This window comes from Ostrea edulis, chromosome 9 (assembly GCF_947568905.1).
Source record: "Ostrea edulis chromosome 9, xbOstEdul1.1, whole genome shotgun sequence".
NCBI lineage: Eukaryota > Metazoa > Mollusca > Bivalvia > Ostreida > Ostreidae > Ostrea > Ostrea edulis.
Window position 1 is genome coordinate 1733831 of NC_079172.1, and position 12500 is coordinate 1746330.

The window sequence follows — 12500 nt, forward strand, 5'->3', positions numbered from 1 at the left end:
AGTCTGGGCAGATCCCACTTATCCTAATGGGATCCAACTTTCTTCCAGCTAAAACTTTTTACCGGACATAAATTTTTATTTTAAAAACAATCTGCACATCTTTTTTTCCTCTCGGCTCTCACCAGCCATCAACAACTCCGATGCGCTCACTGCGTTATTTGCGACCGTTTTCATAGTGTTTTCAGTTAGAACTGCAGCAGAAACCAAGGATGTGCATACAAATTTGACAGACTGGACATTCATGTCTGTCACTCTGCATCATGACCTCCATATAAAACTAGGGTCCCCGTCTAATGCCCATTGAAATGATAGCATAAGACAGTGCATGGCTATAAATAGCCACCGTCTAAAAACAACATAGGAGTTGGCAATTTTAACAAAAGAAAGTCTTCTATGAAAACATGACACTTGGCAGAGTCTCTCGACCGTCTGTTAACTTCAATTGTTAAATCATCGTTGCGTGAGCACGCATAGAGGTACTAGCCACTGGGTCAACCATCATCCATGCTGTTAGTTAGAAACATTATCAATGTTGTTTAAACGCTTGACACAAAACCATGCAATTTTGTATATCATTAAAGCGTTTTAATGACTTCATCTCAATGTCTAACTAAACCGAAAACCAAGAACCGGGAATACATTTTTTCCGGGAAAATGACGATTTTTGTTTTAAATATCAAAAAAAAAATCTAGGGTCGGGGCTATAATTTAGGGTCAGTCGGGTTAGCGGAAACACAACACATTTTATCAGTGGCCTAAGAACTCTGCAACGCAGGGCATATGCTTCCTTAATGAATTTATACTAGCTTTTCTATGAAGTCCAGTAGTGACCTTGACCTTCAGGACCCCAAAATCAACGCATACAAATAATTTCAGATAAATTGTTAAAAACATACTTTATAACCTTAGAGTTTAATCCCAAAGAGGCCCTTAGGCCACATCACTCACCCGAGTTACCTTGCTCTTGGTCAGCTGTTTTGATTTTCAAATTTTTTGGTATTTTAAATCATTATTCCTATGAAATATGTTGACTCTATTTTGTTGCCCCACCTAGCCCCGAAGTTCACGACATAAAGCAAACTTAAATTCACACAACACAGGAATGCCTCAATACCATATGACTATTCTGTAAAACATTCAGGTCATTATACATGTATGTATACAAAATATGAAAGTTCTACCTAAACCGGTCAGTAGATCAAACTCTAATGTCAAGGTCACAAGGTGAAAAACTTTATGGTCATAAAAAAGAATGCAAATATGAGAGCCCCACTGCTCATTATTCAAAAGTTATGAGGAAGGTTAAAATTTCAGACAGACAGGACAAAAACAATTCCACCCCATCCTTAGTCAGGGTCATAAAAAAACCTTGTTTTCACACAACTTGGGGACATTTGCATTTGGATATGATTTAGTGTGGCCCTGCTCCTCTTGAAAAGTCTTTGTTTTAATAAATTTTCTGCATATTACCATATAAAACTCCGATTTCATATTGTGCCCCCACCCTACCCCTGGGGTCCTTGTGTTCAACTTCAATTTGAATTAAATGCAGCTACTTGCATATTAATAGTGAGTGCAGTGCTCTGGCTCATGCTGCAAGCTCCAATGACTAAAGAGCACAGAATAATCCGAGCTAAATCTGAACCTATAACTGAGGATCATCCCAGAAGTCCCTTGTCAAAAATGGCGGAGATCTCGAAAAGTCACACTTTGGACTATATGAATTTCTTTGAAAGGATATGTTAAGATTCCTACAGAGACTTTAAGAATTGGGCGATATTCAGAGAGGAGTGGTTTTCTGAGGGGCCGATTTGGAGAAGTTTCACTGTATAATTTCCCCTTTCAAGTTGACACGCTGCTTCATTTGAACAAACATGAATCCCCTTTTCCCAAGAATGTTTTGTGGCAAGATAAAAATCCTTCCCTGCTCAAAGGCCATAAGCGCCGAGCATAGACCTAAATTTTGCAGCCCTTCGCCGGAACTGATGATGTCTCCATGAGTGAAATTTTGTTGAGAGGGGTGTTTAACGAATCGATATACAATTGACAGACGGCGATAACGAACGGGCAGATCAATAGCAAACGATCACCTGAGTGACTAAGGTGACCTAACAATGCATTCCTGGTGAGTCAGGTACATAGAATATACTGGTAATATAAAGAGAAGATAACGAACAGTGATCATGCAATTTTTATAAATTCCACAGAGTATACAAAATTAAGAGAAGGACAATTTATACTTATAGGTATATATTATAATTGTAAGTAAACTGAGGCAATACATGTGGTTATGTCTTTAACTAGTAACCGTAGCCAAATTCAAAGAATTCAAATAGCATTATAACTCTAAACTTAGATGATTTGAAAGTTCTGTATTGTAATTCATCTAGTCTAAGGGAGATAACTGTAATATCTGCTTTCATGCTCTCTACAGTCTGAACTTATATAATTGAATACTTCTCTTGAATCTTCTTTGGAAAATTCCCATGGATTACTACATCTCAGCAAGATCACAGTTATATTTATTAAAGCGTTCAGCCTCTACCAGCACTCCAGCAGGTAATGATGGGCTGAGGAAAAGTCATATATCCAGCATCTGAACCACTGTCTCTACAAATATCCAGCAATATATTATGAATTAAAACTTCAGAATGTAAATGAGGCTGATATGAGTCACAAATATTGCCAGCTAGTGAACGTCAAGACCATCAGGAAAAATGAGTCTCCACGTACCACCCTTGTTTAGAGCAATAGGTAACCACTGACCTGGACAGTGCTGCTGGTCAAGCGGCAGATTCCATCTACCAGGGCGGGCTTCTGAAAAAAAAAACAACCATTGACACCTGTCACTAGTCCAAGAGCATAAAAATGAGTTCAACAAGAGGCCCAAGGGCCACATCGCTCACCTGAGTCACCTTGGCTCACATTTAAAGATTTTCCCTATATATTTGTATGCAAAACTTTGATCCCCCTTGTGACCCCATCCTACCCCTGCGGCTATGATTTGATCAAACTGAAATCTGAAATATATATCAGAAAGCTTTCAGGTAAATATCAGCTTTTTTGGCTCAGTGGTCCTTGAGAAGATTTTTAAAGATTTTTCTATATATTGGCATTTAAAAATTTGATTCCCTATTGTAGCCCCATCCAACCCCCGGGGGCCTTGATTTTAACTAACTTGAATCTGTATTACATGTATATCAGGAAGCTTTGAAGTACATCTCAGCTTTTCTGGCTCAGTGGTTCTTGAGAGGAAGATTTTGAAAGATTTATCCTATATATTTGTATGTAAAACTTTGACCCCCTATTGTGGCCCCATCCAACCACCGGGGGGCCATGCTTTGAACAAACTTGAATCTGCATTATGTCAGGAAGCTTTCATGTCAATCTCAGCTTTTCTGGACCAGTGGTTCTTGAGAAGAAAATTTTTAAATGACCCCACCCTATTTTTGCATTTTTGTGATTGTCTTCCCTTGGAAAGGGACATGGCCCTTCAATTGAACAAACTTGAAAGCCCTTCACCTAAGGATGCCTTTGTGGCAAGTTTGGTTGAAATTGGCCTAGCGTTTCTTGAGAAGAAGTCGAAAATGTGAAAAGTTTACGACGACGACAGACAACGAACAAAATTTGATCAGAAAAGCTTACTTGAGCCTTTGGCTCAGGTGAGCTGAAAAGCATCAAGTCTAGGTCCCCATTTTTGCCAAAAAATACATGCAACATAAAACAAAACCTGTATATACATGTATAACAATAATATCTGTATTTTAATTACTTATAAAGAGTCAGACTTCTGAATCCTGTTTGTAATTCTACTTACCATCAACTGTTTAAAGGCCGATTCTGAATACCCGTAATTTCAGTTGGATTGTAGGAATGCGGTAAATTGAGTACTGCTGCCTGCCGACTGACCAGACTTCAGTCACCACCTATAGGGGAAAAAAACTCACATGATTAATGAACATATTTGATATATATTTTCAATAGTATGTTCCTATTGCGATTAAAGAGCTTGAAATATTAGAATAATGAACTGCGTTTCATCTACTACCTCTAGATATGCATATGCCCTACCATGGAACAAGATCCCGATGAATGTAAAAACATAACAATATAAACAAGAGGCCCAGTGGCCACATCGCTCACCTGAGCCACATTGGCTCTGCTGTTGTTCAGGGTCAACACCAAAGTATAACAAGGTTTTGCCATAAACATGATAAAGAATTCATATTCAAAACAGTGCTCCAAGTCACATCTACTATCAGGTCGCAAAATGGCCACCTAGAAAAATTTCTGGTCGCCATTTTCATATTTCTAGTCGCCATGTTCAAAATTTCTACTCGACATGGTAAAAGATTTTGTAAATAAGGTCTACAAGTTTTTTTTTTTAATTTGAATATCTTTCAAGAAAAAAATCAACACCCATGTATGCGATTTGTTTGTTTTATTTTTAAACTGAATAGAAATGTGCTGTGAAACATGCTGGATGCTAACAAGTCAAGTATTTACTCTGGCAAAAGTTGTATTGCATTGGGCCATCCTGTATATTTTACAGTACGCTTCTGGGGAAGAAAACCTAGCGTTCCAAACAAGGATTTACTTTAAAGTCCTCAACTAGAAAACTGACACGGTCAGCAAGGGCCCCGCCGAGGGTTATTAGAGGAAAGTGACATCTATATTTGATATAGCAATGTTTGGGGCTGGTATATATGTTAGAATTAATAATATATAAAGATACATTGGAATGCCAATTTGTGAAAAAGGAATCATGAAGCATATTTTTGAGAGACTTATGCAATTTAAATTACTTCTGTTTGACACACTCATGACATCCACTCAAACACAACAGAGTGCAACAAAATCCCATTGTAATAGGGGACACAAAATGGATAACTGGTACAAAATATGTTACATACTATTCGAAAAGGATTATGAATTTGACATATTGATGTCTTGGAAAAGGAAATTCTGACATCGGGGCTCTAAGCGTTTTCAAACACATTGTCATTTGATAAAAGTGTTCTACATTTTTAAAAACAGAGATTAATATGTCTTTACATACATAGGTGAGAAAGTTTCCATTATTCCTAGCCGAGACATACCATGTATGCGCAAAAAATGCATAAGCAAATATCAAAATACTCACATAGAAAATGTGGACGAAGCGCAGCGAAACACGCCATTTCGAGATTTTCACCGACGAAAGCTCGGTAACAGTAATGAATAAGGTACACTCATTTTGTATCTATTTTGTGACTTTCTTTATCAAAAGGAACAGTTCTCTAATGTGTAACGTGCAATTGCTACATAATTCAATAACTTGAAGCATGAAGCAGTTTCACTTTGCAACCGGATATAAGAAATTTTATTTCGTATTCCGATCCCGATCGAAAGTTGTTGACTGGGAATGACGTGTTTTAATTCAGTATACATGTAACATCAAGCATTTTTTATATTACATTAAAAAAAACCAAATATATACACATACACAAAATTTGAAAACTGTACGATAAAAACTGTTTGAGTTATCATGTCACAAAGAAAGTGTTGACGGACAGACAGACGGACGGACGGTCGAACAGACGGACAATGTGATTACTATAGGGCTTCCCGCATTTCATGCGGGGCCCTAATAAGTGGGCCTTCACTGCTTTTGCGAATAAGAGCTTCTACTTTTGTTGGATATTTTACTGAACAATCAGTACCAGCATCAATAAGAACACTACATCCCGAGTTTGTAATTGTCTGTGAAAATTAGCTGCAACAGTTGCCTCGCTTGACTTACTGCTAATAATGTAGTCACGGACAAGACGTGTATCTTACTGTTACCGTGAATAGTCACAGTTCCACATTTAAAAGATGTACACCAGGTCGTGGTGAAATCGGACAATGGGTGTCCAGAAATGGTGGACGTTGCTGGCTGATTGGCCTCACAAATTCTGAAAAACATTTTGCAATCTCTATATGAACCATGAAAATGCCTTATCAAGACTGAGGTTCTTCCTTTACTTTTGCATTTTTCTTTAGACACAGAGTGATTAAGAAAAATAATAAAAACGCAAAAAAATTGATGGAATTCGGCTGGATCAAAAACATTATTTCTTAAATCTTTTTTTTTTTCACGTCTAAAAATAAGAACTACTTATAAATCTATTCCCTTGGCTCGTCCGGTAATGCAAACCATGATGACCCCCCCCCCCCCCCCAACTGATAACCAGCCATGTCACTTCATGACTGAAAAATCATTAATTATAATTCTAGTTTTGTGAATAAATTTCAATGTATCCTTACAAAAACAGTGGAGAGGGTCTCAAATATGTTGCAATTTATTCAATATTATTTGAGAGTGCTGAAATATTTCATCATTGTGTTACAACTAGGATTATGTACAATATTATAAATTTTGTTAAAATTTTCTCTTCTAAAGCATGCCATTGCTACAAGGAGATTTTTATATGAATTTCATTTTTAAAAATCAAATAGGTGTGTATTAGTGACTTGGAAAGATAGAAAGTAGAAATAAGGAAAGTAGCCTCTATTTTTGAGGGCATACAGTTCAGAACAAGTCGCGGGTCAAAGGTTAAGTAAGTCACCGTGAAGGCGGCAGAAATAAAATGTATAGGTATAAAAAATATTTCAATCCCATTCATGTATACATACGTTTTATGTTTTAATGACTTGATATAAAACCATGGGAGAAAACTAGAATGGGCTGTTTCTGCTGCCTAATTTTAGTCATATACTGAGTATTTGGCAAATATATATTGTTTAAATTAAACCTGACCAAAGCATGAACATTACAAAATATGTACATACCTACGTAGCTGCGCTCGTTCAAACGGTAGCACCGTCAACATATTATTGATTATCGCACTTGAAACAACAGATGCATTGCTCGACTGCCCCTGATACAATTCTACAAACATACAGTTTACCAGAGGACGGATCATCTAGGGACGAATCAACTGTAGGACGGATAAACCTGACACCGGATGGTCTGACATGGATGCAATTCGAGGAGTTCCGATTGACATGGATGGCATTCAACCGTCCGAATTTACTCTTACTTTACTCTCACATAAGGCTGTGAATATTTTGGCTTTAATGATTAATTTGTTTTAAAGTTTTCTTTTTTCTATTTAAGTAACAAAAACGCTGACCGGTAAATATTTCTTCAAAACAGTCAATTTCATCTATTCACAGGTGACCCCCCATAACATCACTGCATACAATATTTTCCGTTCCATTTTCTGTTCCGCGTTTTAGCAACACCCATGAAATTTGAAAAACCCGTCTGTCCTGAATATTTCTTTCATGGAACTCAGGCTAAACCAAATAACCAGAGGAATCTAAATAAATGGTACCTACGTGTCATAGTACTGTACCCGACAGTCATTTTCGCTAAGTATCCGCAAATATAAGCTTTCTGTCTGATCACGCTGATTCGGCATCCATCTTCGTTTTCGCCGCAAGTGTCTTCTGCTTCATCAAGAAAGACAACTCTTGTTTTAGCAATCGTACATTCTCGAGTCTTTCCGGCAAGTGAAATACAACACATTCATATTCCCGAGCTTACGGAATGACCCGAGAAGTTCCTTTCAAGATTTTTTTTTTTTTTTTTTTTTTTTGGTGGCGGATCAAGAAAATTTTGCAACCAAAGAGAAGGAAGGGGAGATCTTTTTATATGTCCCCCCCCCCCCCAACTACCACGTACTCCCGTATCTTTTAGATCTGCAAACGTAAATTCTAAAAAATCTAAATTAAACTTTGGCTATAACATCTAAATATAAATTGAAAAAAAATGTCAGCGTACATTTTCATTCTTGACACCCCTCCCCCATTTTTACTCACCCATGGCGTGACTCCATTGTGCAACATGATTTCAGGTTTGCTCCTATATATGTGTAATCTTCAATATATTTTCAAAATTTCTACAATAGCGGATCTGGACCTTTTTTTTAAATGAGAGAGATGCAACCCAAGTGTGTACCTTTTTCTCCTACCCCCCCCCCCCCCTTCCCCATGTAAACGTGGAGATCCCAAAATGGCAAAAATGGACTGTTTAAAAAACAAACATAGGTGCATGCCTATAAACAAAATTGATATGTTTTTTTTAAATCAAGACCCGCTACCCCCCCCCCCTCCCCTCCCCATCCACCCCGTCCCGCTAGATCCGCCACTGCTGTACAACAATATGCGATCAAGAGAGTAATTCATTCACTTTTTTTGTATAGAAATATAATCAAGTGGCGTAGCGACCTTTACACAACAGCCCAAATGAATACACAGAATTATTATTCTTCATCTTTTATAGATCCCTTTTGTTTTTTATAATTTTAATGTCAAACTTCATACTATCAATTCAAAGCAATATCAAATCATTTTAAAAAAGTCAAACCAAAACTCAAGAAAGTTTCTGAGGTCAGTATAATTCAATTTGTGGGAAAAAAAAGAAAGATTTCATACAGAAAATTGAGACGGACTGTTTGATTTTCGTTCAAGGTAATTTGATCAATAATTATCTAAATTATGTTGCTAAAAGTAGAATGAGATTTTTATTTTCTAATTGCCTCGATATTATTCATTTTTTTTTTTTTATTCATATTTACTTTCTTTTGGATATGACCTTAAAAACGGAGGTCCCACGTCGCGGCAGGCATTGGCACGCTAACGAACCCTCACTGTTACGACCCTGAGCGCTAAGTATAGGTCTAAATTTGTGGTACTTCACGTACAGCTGGTGACATCTCAAAAGGAGTGAAGAATTCTCGACCGAAAATTCATGTTCCCGGCCTTTTCCGGAAAGACCCGAGAAGTTGTTATTGCTTTCAAGATATAAGATACAGATTTTAAAAGAACTTTTTGTACCAAACAAAGTGAGAGAAAATAGAAAACCCCGAAATGTGTATCAGAATATTTTCAGTTAAAGGATTACCCCCCCCCCCTCCCTCCTATACAGGGGCGGATCCGAAACATTTACCAAGGGAGGGACGCGACACTATATTGCACTTTTTCCGCCAATGAAGTTTCCTTTTAAAAACAATATCTGCTTTTTAAAACCAACCAAAAGGAGGGGGGTTAAACCCCATGGTCCGTTATTTCCCGCCCCTCTAGATCCGCGACTGATGAGCAGCAATACGCGATCAAGAGAGTGATCTATTCAGGTTTTGTAAGTGACATAATGACCTTTACGCAACAACACAAACGGAGAAAATTCTTTTTTTTTTTTCTTTCTTGTTTAAATCGGAATTTCCTTACTTTAAAGGTCAAGTGTAATAAAAATAGATTTGAAAATAAAGTTTATAATTCATTAAAACCCGTTTTGAAAAGTTTATTGATGTGCTTATTTTTTTTTTTTTTTTTTTTTTATCCAGGTAAATGAGCAAAATACCTATTCAAAAATCGTTGTTTAAAGAAACGAATGAAGGAATTGTCGCCCTTTCTTATTACGTCATTTGAGACAATTGTAGTTGTTTACCAGGCCAGTACCGAGGGGGGTGGGGGGTGCGGGGGTGCAAACGCACCCCCCTGTGAAAACCATTAAGCACTATTAAAGTCGGCTGTGTAAATCATCAAGCACTATTAAAGTCAAATATTTTCTAAAATCCCTAGCTTTTACTTTCACAGTAAGAAATATCACGAAATAAATTCAATACATATTGCCTATGCGATGACCAATTTTAGTATGTTTCCCCTTTCATATTTATGAGTATCAAATAAGTAAATAAAAAGCAAAAATTGCATCCATGATAGAGCATTTTTACCCATATTTTTCTCTATTTCGCTTCTGCTTCCGGGGGGCTTCGCCCCCCAGGACCCCCCACTGGGCTTCGCCCTGGACCCGCTTGGGGGCCTTAAGCGGCCCTCAAACCGCTCGCCGTAAATTTATGCACCCCCCATTGAAAAAGTCTGGGTACGGGCCTGTTTTCGCTTGTATATCATTGTTTTAATTTCTGTGAGAAATTGCCAGTTTTAGCAACACCGTGGATAATGACGGTGAAATACCGTAGATACACTTGAGTTTAGGGATTCAACCTTTTATGTTTGTACCTGCACCCGTTTCGAAACCATCAGATAGTAATTAATATGTCTATGTTCGACAAATATCTCATCGGAATCTCAGTTAAAATTATTTACCGGGACAGTCCATAGAAAATTGGGAATGATATTGGAAAAAATGTTTTATCAAAAGATAACCTTTGTATTTTACACAATCTAGGCTAATCAAAATCAGACTTCATAGATACTCGCCGTATACTCTATTGTAGCGATTGTGAGCGTATTTTAGGATCTGATTTTAACTAGATTGACTCTCACGTTTGTATTTTTTATGGGATTTACTAGTATGAGATTGATCAGATTCAGATTCAAATGTGTTTAGCTAGATATATATTTAATTGAAAAATGCCTTTTTGGAAAAAAAAAAAAAAAAAAAAACTTATTGTACACAATGTTATTTGTAACCCCCCCCCCCCCTTGTTAAAACATCTACATGTAGATACAATATCATAAAATGTAAATTAGGCCTATTAGTGTGTGTAATTTCTTCACAACACACGTCAAATGCGAAATTGAAATATTACGGCACAAAGTTGTGAAATTTTGCCTTAATTATCCATGATATATTAATTAATATAGCACTTAAAAGCAATTAGGAAAAGGAAAAACTTGTACTTGTTTGCATAATGATCTTGAAAAAAAAGCTTTGGAAATTGGACTGACCTCGCAATAAATAAGGTTTTATCAAAATGGGTTTTTGAAATTGAATTCATTTCCAGTTTTACTATATTTTATTTTTTCAAAATATTATAGTGAAGAAATGAAGTGATGAGTCCGTTATAAATACAGTATGATTCGAAAGATATTTCATTTAATAAAATCAATTTGAACTAGGTAATGGGTGACATTAACTTTTATGTGCAATCGCAAACCCAATGCATACAATGTCGCATTAAAGCATTCAGTGGTGGATGTAGAGAGGGGTGGATTGCACCCCCCCCCCTTTTGGGGTTGAACTTTTTATAATTAAAATACATCCCCCACTTGTTTTGTAGAATGCCCAGTTTATCACGTTGCAACAGGGTTGATGGAAACTTAATCCTCGTTAATATCAAAGTGTCGCTCACTGATCATCGTGGCTTGTCACAGATCTCAGTGCCTCTTTTCAGTTTCAGTGTCCAAATTCTACGAAATTTAGGGTCTTTTGGGGAAAGAAACATACTTAATCCCTGTCCCGATTTCACATTGCAGTTCAAAGCAGCGCACTGTACCTTAAATGCAGGACTTTTCTATGTAAACACTAGGGCTATAAAAGCCTATCAATGCAATCGAAAGTTGTCTCAGATGACGTCATAAGCTACGAGCGATAACTCACGTCACAACACATTTATCGATCGCACAGGTAAAAGTTTGATAGCGCCGTGTAATTCACGCCAAGTGATTTTTATCAAAATTGCCATGGAAATTAATCCATAAGTGTACGACAGACATTTTTCTGTATAAAACTCAAGTTTTAGGAAAATCATCGTACTTGACCTTTAAAGTGAGTCAGAGTTTTGTATTTGTATCGAGGTAATTCAATGAAATAATCAATCTAATCAATAATTATAAAATGAAGTATGCTACTACAAGGGAAATGAGATTTTTTTTTCATAATTTGCTTAGATGTAATTCATTCTTCTTTTCATGCATTTATTTTCACTTTCCCGTCTTCCTAAGTTTGAATGCTTATAGAAAATCAATACAATATGTTAATATTAATTTCAAACATCAATTTTATCATGTTGCATTTTTACACAATACCGAGAACTGCATTTTATTAAAACTTTTCGCTATTTTTGAGTAAACCAGGAAATGGATATAATGCGATATTAAAAGATAAATGCCACTAAGCGCACGGTACTGGTGTCACTTTACGTTACGCTTATAACGTCATAAATTGTGGCAAAATAATCACGAAAGCAACGTCATATTTTAATCAAATTCATTATCTCCAAGCTGTAATATCATAACTAAAGCACACGCATGATTTAATGTTTAAAAATTCAAAATAAATCTTTGTACGTGTATAGTGTACATTCATAAAAATTATGAATTCTTAGAAATACTCCAAAGTATACGTACTGTATTTATTTCACCGTGCCTACAACAGCAGGCATCTCGTATGAAATAATTAAGGGTACCCGTTTCGGTAGGTGCCGTTTCGTTTCGGTAGATTTCGTTTCATTTCGATTTCGTTTCGCCTTTTAAAGGTAACCATCCCATGAAACAAGGCTTGCAATTCTTATGAATGACCTCTGAGAAATTTGAACACTGTAAAAAAAAATCAGTTTTTTTTTTCTAGGATATATACCGCATGGCTAGTTGTACGTTTTAATGAATTTCTATATTTTCTTTGTGTTTCTTTCTCTCACATTTATAGCCCGTTTCGCTCTGTACTTTCTCACCACCTCTGATATTTGTTTATATTCAGTCTGATTGATAGTTTTGGTTTTATTCTACAA

The 12500-nt window shown here is 36.5% G+C and overlaps 1 long non-coding RNA gene across 3 annotated transcripts; it reads right to left on the minus strand.

Annotated features, from left to right (window-relative positions):
- Nucleotides 1-1234: 1234 nt before the first annotated feature.
- On the minus strand, nt 1235-7988 carry LOC130049981 (uncharacterized). Of its 3 annotated transcripts, XR_008798329.1 has the most exons (4): nt 7366-7988; nt 5827-5936; nt 3818-3926; nt 1235-2817 (listed from the first exon to the last, which is right to left on the minus strand). It is a non-coding gene; the product is annotated as an uncharacterized LOC130049981 (long non-coding RNA). The 3 variants fall into 3 exon arrangements; XR_008798328.1 differs by lacking the exon at nt 5827-5936; XR_008798327.1 differs by lacking the exons at nt 5827-5936; nt 7366-7988 and adding an exon at nt 5144-5423.
- Nucleotides 7989-12500: the final 4512 nt, after the last annotated feature.